This window comes from Canis aureus, chromosome 12, assembly GCF_053574225.1.
Source record: "Canis aureus isolate CA01 chromosome 12, VMU_Caureus_v.1.0, whole genome shotgun sequence".
NCBI lineage: Eukaryota > Metazoa > Chordata > Mammalia > Carnivora > Canidae > Canis > Canis aureus.
In genome coordinates, this window is record NC_135622.1 from 49,274,371 (window position 1) to 49,290,029 (window position 15,659).

Here is a 15,659-nt window from a genome sequence, read left to right on the forward strand (position 1 = left end):
CCTCTCTCTTTCTCTCCCATGGTCCATCCCACTTCCCTCATGCTCTTCCCTAATTAATTATATCTTCTCCCTTTCTCTCTCAATCTTCCTAGCCTAAAGAATGTCTCCAAGCTTTCTCTTACCATACAGTCTCCCAATCTACAGTCCAGGTACTGTAGGGAAGTTCCTCCCCTTTCACTGAGACGTAGAATTTTGAAACACAAAAGCAAGGTTTGACTTCTTTCTGTTTTCTGTTGTGTCTTTCCCAATCTGCTACAGGGAATGTGGAATGCCCTTTCAACCAGGTGGGAGAAGGACCGGTAGGACATACCAGGGAAAAAAATGTATGGTTTATTATTTCAGCAGCATCTATCAGAAGCATGCTCATTTTGAAAAAATAGAATAGGTATGAGATACCAATGACCCAGTCAAGGTGAGTGGCAACTTAGCAGACTCCATTCTCAGCTATACCTAGACCCAGTGTTTCCCCTTCAGTGTTGTTTATTCATTCACTCACTCAGTAACGTTAACATTTTTAAATTTTATTTTAACTCCTTTGTCTGATTAAAGGAGGTGTGAAGCATAAAAATATCTAATAAAATGAGTAAAGAAAACATCACTTTGGAAATAAACATAATTGTCAAAGTCAACAGAGGTCATAAACAATGTTGAATGAGTGAGCATTCAAGTTCCAATTATCACAATGAACTGAGCAAACACTTGTGAAGAATAAAGGAAAATATCAGAACTGACTGTAGAGCACCAGGCCTTTTGGTGCTGTCAACACTGATAGAAACAATTGTTCATCTGTCTGCCAGGGCGTTCAAATATTGAAACTCCGCATGCCCCAGAATGGAGCAAAGATGTAGTAAAGATGTTTTCCCATCAAAATCTTAGTAACAGTTATAGGCAAACACCAAAGGAAGAAGTTTACAGTGAAAATACAAGCCAAGAGAAACTGCTTGGTAGATGGAGTTAGAGAGTGGGAGAGACTTACCTGTTTGAGGGACTAACCTATTGGAATCTTATTCATAGGAACTTGGCAAAACAGATGAAGAAGTTATTAAAGTTGCCATTGCCCTAACATTGACTATTTATACTATGGCTCATAGATACCCTTGCAAATTTTATTTTTAAAAACTTTTGGATTTCTTCTCCCTAAAAATATGTAAACCTGCAATTTTTATAAGGGAAAGGAGGGGAACTGAGTGGGAAAAACTAGAGAGGGAGACAAACCATGAGAGATTCCTAACTCTGGGAAACAAACAAAGGATTGGCTATTGGATTGACAGTACATTAGCCATCTCTGGTTCAGTAAGTGCGTATAAAGTACAGCAGGAATTCTGGAAGATGCCTGAGGTAGGTAGGAAAGGCTTTCCTAAAAAGGTTTAGTATTTGAATGAAAGAGAATTAGCCTCCCCCGTTGGTGAAAGCCACCCAAGATCACACAAATAGATGTGTAAAGAAAAGGGATCAAATTTTAACTTGTAGGAAAACTATAGATTGTTCAAACTCCTACAGAAGGGGAGACGAGAACCAGAATGGAAGATTAGGACCAGATCATAAAGACCTTGTTTTCTAGATAGGGGAGTATGGGTTTCATCCTGCAGGTAAGAGGGAGCCAATGGGTAATTTTAAGCATGGGAGTGATAAGGTCTGATTTGCATAACTGTAAGATTATTCACACTTACACTAAGATACATCCATTGGTGAGTGGGACAAGGGGAAATCTGTCTTATCCCGAATAGCTCACCTCAACAGAGAATCATTAACAGATGCTGTAAGGACATCTTTGGTGATGGGAGGGGGGGAAAAAAGAGGAGCGAGGCAAATAACCAGGCTAAATAAAACACTTTCCAAAATTTCCTTGCAAAGACAACACACATGCACATACACGCATACATGCACATGTGCGCACACACACAAACACTACAGACAACTACAGACAAACCCACTACAAAATTATACAGTATAAATACATTTCAAATCTGTGGAAGTTTACAGGGAAATCTTGGATTCAGATAAACATAAAGGAGGGAAAAAATTAAGAGATGGATAAAGTCACAGATTTAATTCCGATCTCTTCTTTTGTTCTTTTACAGATCAGTCTCCCCCACCACTACTTAAATTCTATCTCACTCTTAACATAATGGAGAGCCAATTTTTTAATCAAAAGCCATTTTTAGGATCAAAGAGAAACATATTTCTAGGCGGAGAGTATGTTAGTTATATCTTGTAATATCATATGGTAAGGGGTATTCAACTAAAATTAGAGATGATATTTACTGAAATTCTCAAAAAATCAAATGCCTCCAAATCCAGGGGAGGCAAATTGAATCTTTTTTCTTCCAGGATATTTTTCTCAAGTACAAGCGGAAGTGCTAATGAGAGACAGGCCTCCATGCCATCCAGTGACAAATGTAATAGGTTACATGAAACCACAGAAAATGAGTCTATTTAAAAATGTCAGATACAACACTAAAGGAAAACTCAGTCTTGTATTTTTTCCTCTTGATCATGGCCTAATAGAGACAATTCAGAAATGATTTCTTCTGAACTTGGTGATATTCATGATTGAAATAGTGTTGCTAATGATAACAATGTGTAGAATTATTACATGGAAAATACTAATAATGCAAATCATATGGTCTGTAAATGCAGTTCCCTGAGGATTATTTTTTCCTAGGCATATTTGATTACTCAGAGATTAGCATGCTAGAACTCAGATTTGTACTAACATATTGAAAATTGGGATTTATAAGGCAAAAATTAGACATTTAATCAAATTTTCACATGCCAGCTTTGCCATTGTACAATAATGACAATACAGAGAAGGAGGTATTAAACCAAAATTAATACTTTCAAAATTTTTTGGCATTTTGTTTTTGTTTAGATCTATAACAAAGAGTGTTCAGTAAGACATAATATTAAAATAATTATAAAATTATATAAGTACTCGCTAAATAAAAGTACAACTCTTAATCTGTGGTTTCAAAATGAGATGCATATTTTGGAATCTTTAAACATTACCTGACTTCTTGATGATGGTTTCAAGAAAAAAATTAAAATATTTTCTTTTTTCCCATTTAGAGGAATTTTTTTTCAAGATTTTATTTATTTATTCATGAGAGACACAGAGAGGGAGAGAGGCAGAGACACAGGCAGAGGGAGAAGCAGGCTCCATGCAGGGAGCCCAACATGGGATTCAATCCTGGGTCTCCACGATCATCCCCTGGGTTGAAGGCAATGCTAAACCGCTGAGCCACCCAGACTGCCCAAGAGGAATTTTTTAAAAAGGTTTTATTTACTTGAGAGAGAGAGAGAGAGAGAGTATGAGTGGGGGTAAGGTGGGGAGGGGGGCAAAGGAAGAGGGAGAAGCCGATTCCCCACTGAGCAGGGAGCCCAATGCAGGCTCAATCCCAGGACCCTGGGATCATGACCTGAGCAGAAGGCAGATGCTTAACTGACTGAGCCACCCAGGTGCCCCTATTTAGAAGAATTTTTTTAAAACTGTCTTTATACATCATGCTGATAGTCACAGAAGACATTTTTCTTCTATAAGAGACAACATTTATAAAAATATGTTACTATGATTATGGGTCATTTCCACTGGTTTTAAGGAGTAATGAAATCAGAATTTAAAAATTGCAAACAAGTAGAGGCAGTGTCTTTTTTTTTTCATAGTAGTGGTTTTCTAGAATCATGTCTTAAAGCTGATGGGTATAGAGCAAAGGATTTTTCTGAAAGAAAAAGTTGTAACAGAGGAACTTTTCTGACAAAAGACTTGTCATCAAACAAATCATAGCTCTGACCACAAATGTGTCATAAAAGTAAAGACACAACTATAAAACCTTTATAATAATTTAATTAGCAAATATTGTATCCTAAGTTCCATAAATTTTACTTATACCAATTTTTGAAAAGATGTTTCTATATCATATCTAGGTGTACATGAAATATAGTATAGACTATATAAAGGTACATATGAAGAAGTATAGATTATATACCTACATGTGTATGTATATATATCCAATACATGCCATAGCAGATAGTTGTGCTAGCTTATGCTGCAATAACAACTAAAAAATCTTAGCAGTTCACAACAACAAAGATTTATCTCTTGCTCCCAATATATGTCCTTCACTGGTCAGCTGCACCTCTGTTCTACATCTTCATTCTGGGACCCTGCACAAATGAACAACCCCAATCAAGGACATACTGATTCTGGGCAGAGAGGAAAGAACATCAGAATCCTTCAATGAACCATCTGTTAATATGTCATTGTCTGAAACAAACCACCTAGCCAAGCTTGATACCGATGCAGCGCCAAATACAACCTCTTAGTGGAAGGTCAGGAAATTATTGGTAATAACTTTATTGCTTAAAAGACTTCCTGAAAACGTATTTACCCAAACAATAGATCATTCAACTATCTCCTAACAGGACTATAGATCTCTCAAATGAGCAAATCTGCTTGTTTATCAAAGGACTTTACTCATCAGGACATCAGAAGGATGGGATACAAGCAAAGCTCAAGGGAAAATTCATAGATAGAAAACATATATTTACCAAAGAGACTAAAGTTAGGAAAAAAGAATGCCAAGGAAAGCAGAAGGGAAGAATCATAAATAAAATGTATTCAATAATGAATTTAAAAGGAGAAACATGCAAAACCATCATGTAAACCCAACAAATGCTTTCTCCAAAAATCTTAAAAATAGATTAACATAAACCATTAGGTCAGCTAATCAAGTGGGGGAAATGATACCACAAAGCACAATAATTGGAAATGATAATGGAATAACCACAAATACAGAGGAAACTGCAAGATTCATAAGCAACTATTTGGCTCAACTCTGAGTCAATAAATTTGAGAACCTGGATTAAAAGGATGATTTTAGGAAAATATAAATTATTGATAGTTCTAACACTACTTAAATTATTCAAGAGCATAGAAAATAGGGGATCCCTGGGTGGCTCAGTGGTTTAGCGCCTACCTTTGGCCCAGGGCGTGCTCCTGGAGTCCCGGGATCGAGTCCCACATTGGGCACCCTGCGTGCAGCCTGCTTCTCCCTCTGCCTGTGTCTCTCATGAATAAATAAATAAAATCTTAAAAAAAAAAAAAAAAAAAAAAAAAGAATGGGCAGGTAAGTGAAAAAGCATAAGCATTACCAATAACATGTAGGGAGGTAGATCAGTAGATCACACCACAGTCAAGCACTGGATGCTACTGAAGAGGGGACGTGTAATCCACTCTATGTCTAACAGTTTGGATTAAGAAACAATTTGCTGGGATCCCTGGGCGGCGCGGCGGTTTGGCGCCTGCCTTTGGCCCAGGGCGCGATCCTGGAGACCCGGGATCAAATCCCACGTCGGGCTCCCGGTGCATGGAGCCTGCTTCTCCCTCTGCCTATGTCTCTGCCTCTCTCTCTCTCTCTGTGACTATCACAAATAAATAAATAAATTTAAAAGAATGATAATTTGATCATCCTTTAAAAAAAAAAAAGAAAAAGAAACAATTTGCTATCAGGATTCTAAAAGCACTGAGAAGACTAGGAATAGAACATATGGAAACCAAAACATCATGTGGATTTCCAATAAAGGCTATATTAGGGTCCATAGCCAGCATGCAAGTCCAAACGGACAGCACGATGAATGCCAAAGGCAGATTTACCCAAACAGCATTCTATCAGGGTGGAGACTTGCCCAGGTTATATCATAGAGAACAAAGACTTCCTACACCCTGTGGAAAGGTAGTTCCAAGAATACAGAGATGAGTTAAACATGCACAGTTTATTCTTCCAAAACTTACAGATCAGGCAAGTCATTTCACTTTCCTGGGGCAAATTGAGGAAGGGATTGAGAGAGGCCAGGAATGTTACACTTATTTAGAAACTCCACCGTGGAAAGAAATATTGGGAGTGGAAAATATATTCTAGCTTTATTATTATTATTAATTTGGTTTGACCATGAGTCTATGGTCTTAAGACCCATAAGGAAAGTCCTGTTCTTACCCTCAGGAGGTTATTGCATCTCCAACTGTTCGTTAGCTGTCCTGGGACTACTGCTGGACAAGATGGATTTCTCCCCCAGAAAGCTATGAACTGGCTCAGAAAAGTACATTATGTAATAAATCCAAAACCATGCTGTCTTCAAGGCTGAAATTTTATTCTCCATTCTATTTTCTATCTTAATTTTTGTCTTAGCTGTGCTGCCTAAAACAGAAGTTCTGCAATCAGTTTAAATGACAATATTAAGGTACTCCAATGGTAAAACACAAATCTTTATGGTTGTTCTAGAAGCTCCAAATTGGAACCTTGAGGATGTAGTCAGCTAAATCCATTTTAGAGAAATTAAAAAATTGAATAAAGACTGGGTAGTAAAAAGATATTGCAGAGTTATTGTTAATTTATGAGGTGTGATAATGGCGGTGGTGTTCTGTTCTTAAAAGTCCTTATCTCAACCGATGAATTATTGAAAACTACATCTGAAACTAATGATTTAGTATATGTTGGGCTAATTGAATTTAAATAATTTAAAAAGGTACTTATCTCAAAAAATGTCTTATCTGTTAGAGACTCATACTAAAATATTCAAGGGTAATATACTATGATTTCAGGAACACACTTTTAAATGTTTCAGCAAAATAAAAGCAAACAAACAAAACTACAGTAATGAGAACATACTATAGACGAATTAAGTGCTAAACTCTAAATATGTTCAAGGTATTTCAAAAGTCCAGGAGCCTGATTCTGCCTGGGAAAATGAGGGCAGTGCTATTTGAGTGTTGAAAGATGTGTAGGACTTTTCTGGTCTATTTGGGGTAGAGTTACCAGGAAAAGCAAAAGCATTCTAAACAAAGGGTAGGTGATATGTAAGGGCATACAGGTTTGCAAGAGGATGTTGAAATAAACATGGAGGAACTCAGAGCAATTCTTCAGTAGAAAATGTGTACAACCCTAGTGAAAACATTTAAGGGAAAGAGCCTTATTTGTTTTGATTCTGCAGAATTGAGACTGAGCCAGCTTTTCTCCACAATGCTTGCCATTTTAGACCAGTTAATTTTGTTAAATTATCTCCTCAGCTAGAATACCATTTTCTTTTTTCCTTTATGAAAATACCAGCTATCTTTCAAGATAGGACTCAAGAACTTCCTTCAGTTAAAAGCTCTCCTTACCCAACTTATAGTTCACTGAATTCCCCCTCTTCTGACTTGAAAGCAGGCTATTCAATGTGACTCTGGATGATGAGCTCATCTATGATACCAGGACAGTTTTATATGGGATAATCTCATCTTCTTGGCTATAAGAAGTTGCCTCTAGCCAAGCCTAGAACAATGCTTAAGATCTTATAGGACTCATCTGTGGGGCATTTCTCCAAACACAAAGAAAAGGCCAGATATGAGCAGTCAAAAGTTTATGCATCTACTCAATACCCACAGATGTTCTTTGGGGCTGTTATCTCAGCTTTACCATCTAGGGGAAAAATCCTCCAGAAAGGGAAAGTGAATGTGATTCTCTAACCTTTCTGAAATGTTACAAAAATCTATACTATGATAACTAAAAGTCAAGATGCTCTAATAACATTGGAATTTCAGTATTTCTTTTAAATTCTTAACTTTGTCAGTTTCAGTTAAGAATTCTAAAGAAAATCATGAATTAAAATGGAATTTAAGAATGGAATTGAACTCTGTTAACAATGTGACTACATTTAGTTTTCTAGGAACTAGACTATGAAAAGTAAGGCCAAAGTAAGACTCTTTTAAAGGTTTCTAAATCCTAGATGGCAATAGTTTAACAAAGGGCAAGAGAATAATAGATATTTTAGTTCCTCTGTTGTGTGGTATTCAGGATCAGAGGGCAGTATCTCTGATGGATAATTCAGAGAGCTGAATTGTAGACCTGGGCCTCATTAAAGCTATTAAATATTAAAGTTTGGTTGGTTTAGGCTGAGTATAAAATGCCTTTGTGAGATTTTTAAGGCAACAATATACGCATTTTTAAGCTATAAACTTTAAAAAACCAGTGCACATGGCTAAGCCCAAAGAAAGCTAAACGAAAAAACCTATATTAGCTGAGTTAACTGGCTTTCTCTCTGTCAAGACTGAATACATGTCAAAAGTCATATCAAACAAGAATGTTCAGCCAACAGCAGGATAAAGGTGCAATGAAGGGGAAATGTTTGGTGGAAGTAAGAGATGGCATAGTATTTTGGCAACTAACACTCTGAAGTTTGAAATCTACCTGGCTAATATTATTCATTTATAAAACAGAAATGATCTAAGCCTTTATTTAGTTGGTATATTCCTTTCCTATTGCTGCCACAAATTATCACAAATCTAGGTCTTAAAACAACACAAATTTACCATCTTATAGTTCTGGAAATCAGAACTTCCAAGTCAACTACATTGGGCTAAAACCAGATGGTGGCAGGATTGTGTCTCTTCTGGAAGATGCAGGAGAGAACCTATTTCTTTGGTTTGTCCAGCACTTGGATATCTGCATTCCTTGGGTTTTAGCTCCTTCCTGCATCCTTAAGCTAGCAGCCTAGCACCTTCTGACCTGTCTCTCTGACTAGGAGTGTTGCTTCCACCTTTACATTATCCCTTCTGATTCTGCCCACCTCCCATCTCGTCCCCTATGGCCCTTTGGATTACATTAGGTTACTGGATAATCCAGGATAATCTCCCCATCTGGAGATCCATACCACTTTTTAATCTCATCTGCAAAGTCCCTTTTGTATGAAAGGTAGAATATTCACAGGCTCCAGAGATTAGGACATGGACATCTTTGGAGAGCCATTTTTTAGTCCACAACAGTTCAATAAATGGATGATATAGGAAGACATTTTGATTTATGAAAAATTCCATTCTTATTTTACTGGGAAATTTCCATTAAAAAATAAGGAATAATTTATAAAGATAGCAATATGATTATCCCACAGAGACCTTGTTGAACAGAGCAATTAGTTTCTGAGGAATCCAATAAAATGGAAATATACAGTACTCTAAAGGAACATTCATGTGTAGCTAGTTCCAAGCTCTACTTTGGCTTTAATTTATAATAGATAGTTGAATTACATCTCCCATATTTTCTTATCCTCACTACTGCCTGCCCTGACATTAAAAGCTTCTTTATGATGTGGTTTCATTGAGGGGAATTAAGGGATCATATCAATGGATTAAACAAAATATTTGAGTTGCAGTTACATTATATATGGTGAATTACCTTGAAAGTCTTAAAAATATTATTTTAGTCTCTTTCTAACATATATGTATGTGTATGGTGTGTGTGTGTGTGTGTGTGTGTGTGTACATACACAAACATACACATTGGTGGCCCAAACATCTAAATGTTGATGTTTGCCAGAGATTTTAAAAATTCATTCTTTTATAAGGCCAGTGCCTCTGTAACGGCAATGCTATCAGTGAATAGTCCTTTGGCAAGAATTTCCAAATCTCACAGATCAAGTGTACTGGTCTTTAGAGCTATCTATCTCTTTGGGTCTCTGAATAATTAAATGCCAACTGAAATAGGATAGCTATAATATAGGAGTTAAAAATATGGCTTTGTCAGTGGTTTAGCTATTGATTTTTAACTTATGCTTAAGATAAATCATTATGTGGATCACTTTTCTTGATCTAAGGTGTTTGAAAAAGATATTAATGTGGATCCCAGGGTGCACCAGAGCCATCTTACGGAAGCTGCATGAAGCAATTTTATGTTTACAAGCTTTTAGAACTACCTACAGTAAAAAATTTACAAAGGAGAAAACTCATTATTAGAGCCAGTGGAAAACCACAATTCAAAAGTTACTGATATTTATGACTAGTGGTTCTATCTCTAGAACATATATTGAGAATATCAAAATACCACTGACATTTTTCACAAAGCTGGAAGAAATAATCCTAAGATTTGTATGGAACCAGAGAAGACCCCAAATAGCCAAAGGAATGCTGAAAAAGAAAACCAAACCTGGTGACATCACAATCCCAGACTTCAAGCTCTATTGCAACTCTGTGATCATCAAGACAGTATGGTACTAACACAAAAAGAGTCACACAGATCAATGGAACAAAATAGAGAACCCAGAAATGGACACTCAACTCTATGGTCAACTAATCTTTGACAAAGCAGGAAAGAATATCCAGTGGAAAAAAGACGGTCTCTTCAATAAATCGTGTTGCAAAAATTGGACAACCACACGTAGAAGAATAAAACTAGATCATTTTCTTACACCATAACAAAGTTAAACTCAAAATGGATGAAAGACCTGAATGTGAGATAGGATCCATCAAAATCCTAGAGGAGAACACAGGCAGCAAATTCTATGACCTCAGCTGCAGCAATTTCTTGCTAGACATGGCTCCAAAGGCAAGGGAAACAAAAGTAAAAATGAACAATTTTAGGACTTCATCAAGATTATAAAAGCTTCTGCACAACAAAGGAAACAGTCAACAAAACTACAAGGCAACTACAGAATAGGAGAAGATATTTGCAAATGACATATCAGATAAAGGGCTAGCATCCAAGATCTATAACTAACGTATCAAACTCAACACCCCAAAAACAAATAATCCAGTCAAGCAATGGGCAGAAGATATGGACAGACATTTCTCCAAAGAAGACATATACGGCTAACAGACACCTGAAAAAATGCCTCACATCACTCGGCATCAGAGAAACACAAATCAAAACCACAATGAGATACTGCCTCACACCAGTCAGAATGGCTAAAATGAACAAGACAGGAAAAGAAGATGTTGGTGAGGATGCAGAGAAAGGGGAACCCTCTTACACTGCTGTTGGCAATACAAGCTGGTGCAGCCACTTTGGAAAACAGTAGGTAGGTTCCTCAAGAAGTTAAAAACAGAGCTACCCTATAATCCAGCAATTGCACTACTAAATATTTACCCAAAAGATACAAATGTAATAATCCAAAGGGACGCCTACACCCCAGTATTCATAGCAGCAATGTCCACAATGGCCAAACTGGAAAGAGTGCAAATGTCCAACGACAGATGAATGGATAAAGAAGATATGGTATGTATATACACAATGGAATATTGGATAAAGAATATATGGTACAATGGATAAAGAAGATATGGTATATATATATATATAAATCTTCTTACAGAATATAGAATATATATATTCTGCTGGCATATATACACACAATGGATATGGTGTGTGTGTGTGTGTATATATATACACACACACACACACACACACACACAAAATGGAATTATTACCAGCCTTCAGAAAGGTGAAATCTTACCATTTATATCGACATGAATGAAACTAGAGGGTATTCTGCTGAGTGAAGTAAGTCAATCAGAGAAAGACAATTATAATATGGTTTCACTCATATATGGAATGTAAGAAACAGTGCAAAGGATCACAGGGAAAGGGAGGGAAACTGAATGGGAAGTCATCAGAAAGGGAGAAAAACCATGAGCAACTCTTAACTATAGGAAACAAACAGGATTGATGGAGGGGAGGTGGGTGATGGGATAGGGTAATTTGGTGATGGGCATTAAGGAGAGCCCATGATGTGATGAGCTTTGGTTATTATACACAACTGATAAATCATTGCACACTACATCTGAAACTAAGTATGTACTTTATGTTGGCTAATGAATTTATATTTTAAAAAAAGAACATATATTCAGAATAAATTTTAGTTGTCTCCTATATTTAGAAAAAAATTTTCTTCTATTTCTTTGCTCTTTTTCTTCCTCACATTTCTTTTTACATAATCTTCAATCTCCATTTCCTATTTCAAAAGGGGTCTAACCAAGAGTTTCAACTTTCTGAGCAATGGAATAATGAGGAAGAAGAGAATATACTTTACTAGTAAGTATAGGACCTTCTAACATCTTTATAACATCCATCAGAAGTATTCTCTCTAGGACACCTGGGTGGCTAAGTGGTTGAGTGTCCACCTTTGGCTCAGGGCATGATCCCAGGATGGAGTCCTGCACTGAGTCTCACTTTGGGCTCTGTGCAAGGAGCCTGCTTCTCCCTCTGCCTATGTCTCTGCCTCCGTGTGTCTCTCATGAATAAATAAATAAAATCTTGGGGGAAAAATGAAGTATTCTTTCCTATCATAAATATCTAAGTGTCACACCTTTCTCTGTTTCATCCTCATTGCTATTGTGGGCTCTCCATCCCTTCTGCAAAGTGTCCCCAGCTACTCTCTTACCTTCACTAAAGGGTCCTCAACATGTGTGGCAGTTTCCAGGAGTTGTTTTCATGGGTCCCTCCATAGCTTATCTGGGCCATATCAAAAATACAACTATTTTTCTTCTCTTTCTCTTCATTGACATTGCCTATGAGATGCCAAGAGGCTCTGACACAACCTCCACAGCAAGTTCCTCCTTGTAAGGGCTGAATGTGATTAACAGTCCCCTGAAATCACTTCATGTCCATGGGACATTGTACAGAGGCTTCTCTGAGTTCAACAAGAGACATATTTCCTATATGTACTATAAACTGTCTCAGTAGTTCCTGAGGAGTACTGCCTTGGGATCCCAAAATCTCTCACAGATTATGTGGGAATATCACTTCTTTCTGCTTCCTGTTATAATCTTTCTCTAAGACTCAAAAAACATGAATCCAAATGGATAGGGAAAAAAGGAGACCATTTATCTGAGGTCATCATCTGAACTGTCTTGAAATTTCTTTTCTCCTTCTAGAACTACATAAAGCATTTGGCAAAAAACTTGGCATATAGTAAATGTTCAATAAATATTAATTGACACAAGTCTCTCATTTTGGCCATTATATTCCTTAGAGTTCTATAATTAGCCTATTCTACATAAGCCTCAATTTATGATTTGAAGCTTTCTTTCCATAAATTATTCCTTGCCACTCAGTCATGAAGTTAAATAATCAGAAAACTTTGCATTGCATCTTTTTGCGGACATTGTTTCATCAGTGAAATATGGAGTCAGCTCCTGAATGATTTTATAATGAGCCCCCAGGTGCCCCTGGAGTAGGTCAGCCACTGGCCAACAGCCAATGAGGTACAGTGACTGACCAATAAACACATGATTGAGTTCAGCCATGGGTTCTCCAGCCCCAGTGGAGCTTTGAGATATCTGCAGCTCTGCTCAGCCAGCTTGGCTGAGACCTCATGAAAGACTTAGAGCTAGATCCCCCATTTAACCTGCCTCTAGAGTCTTGACCCTCAAAAGGCTCTGTGGGATAATAAATATCTACAGTTTTAAGCTGCTATGTTTGAGGGTAATTTGTTAAGCAACAATAGGTAACGAATGCACTCCTCACCCTTGACTCATATCCTTTTAGTTCTGCCATCATTGTATATTAATGCATTTCATTTATTTGTGTTTCTGTGAGAGCAAGGGTTTTTCTCTCTGGATTGCCTTTGTGTCCTTGGTGCCTAAAAGAGTTTGGAATGTAATAGGTGGTGAATAAATATTGAATGAATAATGAGAGTCTAAAATTTTTATGTAAAAGGTCAAAGTGCTTCAATTTCATATATTGTTTTAAAATCAGTATACAATGGTCGAATTTTTATAGCCACGTGTTTACAGGAGACACCCTTGTGGAATGTTTGCCTACTCACTATGACCCCCTTTACTGTAGTAGAGAGCCCCTCTGTATAAGATACAATATGACCCCTAGCCCTTGTCATTCATCATTGGACAACTGCTAGAAGCCAGACCCAAACTGAGCCAATCAGAAATTATCCCCCAAGTATTTGGAATTAAAATCAAGAGAAGAAAGAGCCCAGGCAGCCTATATAGGCTACATTTTACTGCCATAACATCATCAAAAATAACAACAAACTGCATTTCTTCCTCCCATTTGTTCATCACAGGATGATCAGTAGGCTTTATACAACAGCAGCTACTCAAGGATACCGGCTGTTGGGACAGACACCATCTTGAATGTTGTCATCACATTGTGAAAGAAAACGGTGACGGAGGATTTCACATAAGGAATCAACTGCTCAACCTGGCAGTGACATAACATTTTTCTTCATAACTCATTGGACAGAACTATTCACATCTTCTGGTCACTCCCCTCCTCCCACCCTCCCCTGAACTATAAGGAAAGTACCTTCTTAGCAAGTGCCTAGAAGGTGGAAAGCAGAAACTATCTGAACAGCACTCACAACTCCTCAACCTACAACATAGATTGCATGAGCTGTAAACAGCCATATTCTGTCATGGAGCCTGAGGACCAAAGAATGATAACAAAACAGATGCCCAGAGAGAAGTGAAGTCTAGAGAGAGAATCCTGCCTCGCTTCTCAGCTGTTTGTTTTTTTCTAGATCCTGTTTCAACTTTGTACTCAGATCTGGATGCATTCCTGTCCTTGGGGTGGGAAATCAATAGTTCTGTGTGGGATATGTTAACTGAGATGCCTATTTAGCTTTCAAGTGGAAACGTTAGGAAGGTTGTCTGGTCTATAAGCCTGGAACCCATGGGAACAGTTTAGGCTGGAAATGTGACTTCAAGAGTAACCTATAAATGGTATTTAAAGCTGTGGGTAAGGAGAGGAGTGTTTAGATAGAGAAGTGCTCTAGGATACGAGAGCTAGTATTAAAGGACAATATGGAGGTTCCTCAAAAAATTAAAAATAGAACTACTATAGGATCCAGGACTCAAACTACTGGATATTTACCCAAAGAATATAAAAACCCTAATTCAAAGGGATGCATGCACCCTTTTGTTTATAGCAGCATTATCTACAATAGCCACATTATGGAAGCAGTCCATGCGTCTATCAATAGAAGAACAGATAAAGAAGAAATAGTATTATATACAATGGAATATTACTCAGCCATAAAAAAGAATGAAATCTTGCCATTTACAACAACATAGATGGAGCTAATGAGTATAGTGTTAAGTGAAGTAAGCCAGTCAGAGAAATACCGTATGATATCACTCACATGTGGAATTTAAGAAACAAATGAGTAAAGGGAAAAAATAATAGAGTCAAACCAAGAAACAGAATCTTAACTATAGAGAACAAACAGATGGTTACCAGATGGGAGGTGGGTAGGTGAGGATGGGTGAAATAGATGATGGGGATTAAGAAGACAGGTGTCATGATGAGCGCTGAGTAATATGTGGAATTGTTGAATTGCTATATTGTACACCTGAAACTAACAAAACACTGCATGTTAACTACACTTGTATTAAAAATGTTTTAAATAAAATAAAGAGGTCCCACCTGAGTGGCTCTGCTGGTTAATCACATGCCTTCGGCTAGGTCATGATTCCAGGGTCCTAGGATCAAGCCCCTGGGTTGGGCTCCCTGCTCAGTGAGGAGTCTGCTACTCTCCCTCCCACCTCCAGGGGAGGTGCATACCTCTCCCTCTGCTGCTTGTGCTTTCTCTCTCTCTCTCTCTCATGAATAAACAAATATCCAAAAGAAAGAAGGGAAGACTGAACAAACACAGGGGATGAGAAGAATGCAGGAGTTACCTTCAACTACATTTTCTGGCTGATTTCTTACCATTTAGGACAGCTCAGATGCTTCCTTGACTGTCCAACCTAATTGACCCACTCTCCTTCACATTGTAATTTACTTTTCTTTTTTATTTTTAAAGACTTATTTTAGAAAGTGAGTGAGTGTGTGTGTGCGTGTGTGTGTGTACATGAGTGGAGAGTAGGGGGAATGATAGGGGGAGAGGGAGAAAGAAAA

The 15,659-nt window shown here is 37.5% G+C and overlaps 1 protein-coding gene across 1 annotated transcript in view; it reads right to left on the minus strand.

Moving 5' to 3' along the window:
* Positions 1–15,659, minus strand: part of LOC144324557 (uncharacterized) — a 68,970-nt gene that overhangs the window by 50,715 nt on the left and 2,596 nt on the right. The gene's annotated exons all lie outside the window — the stretch shown is intronic.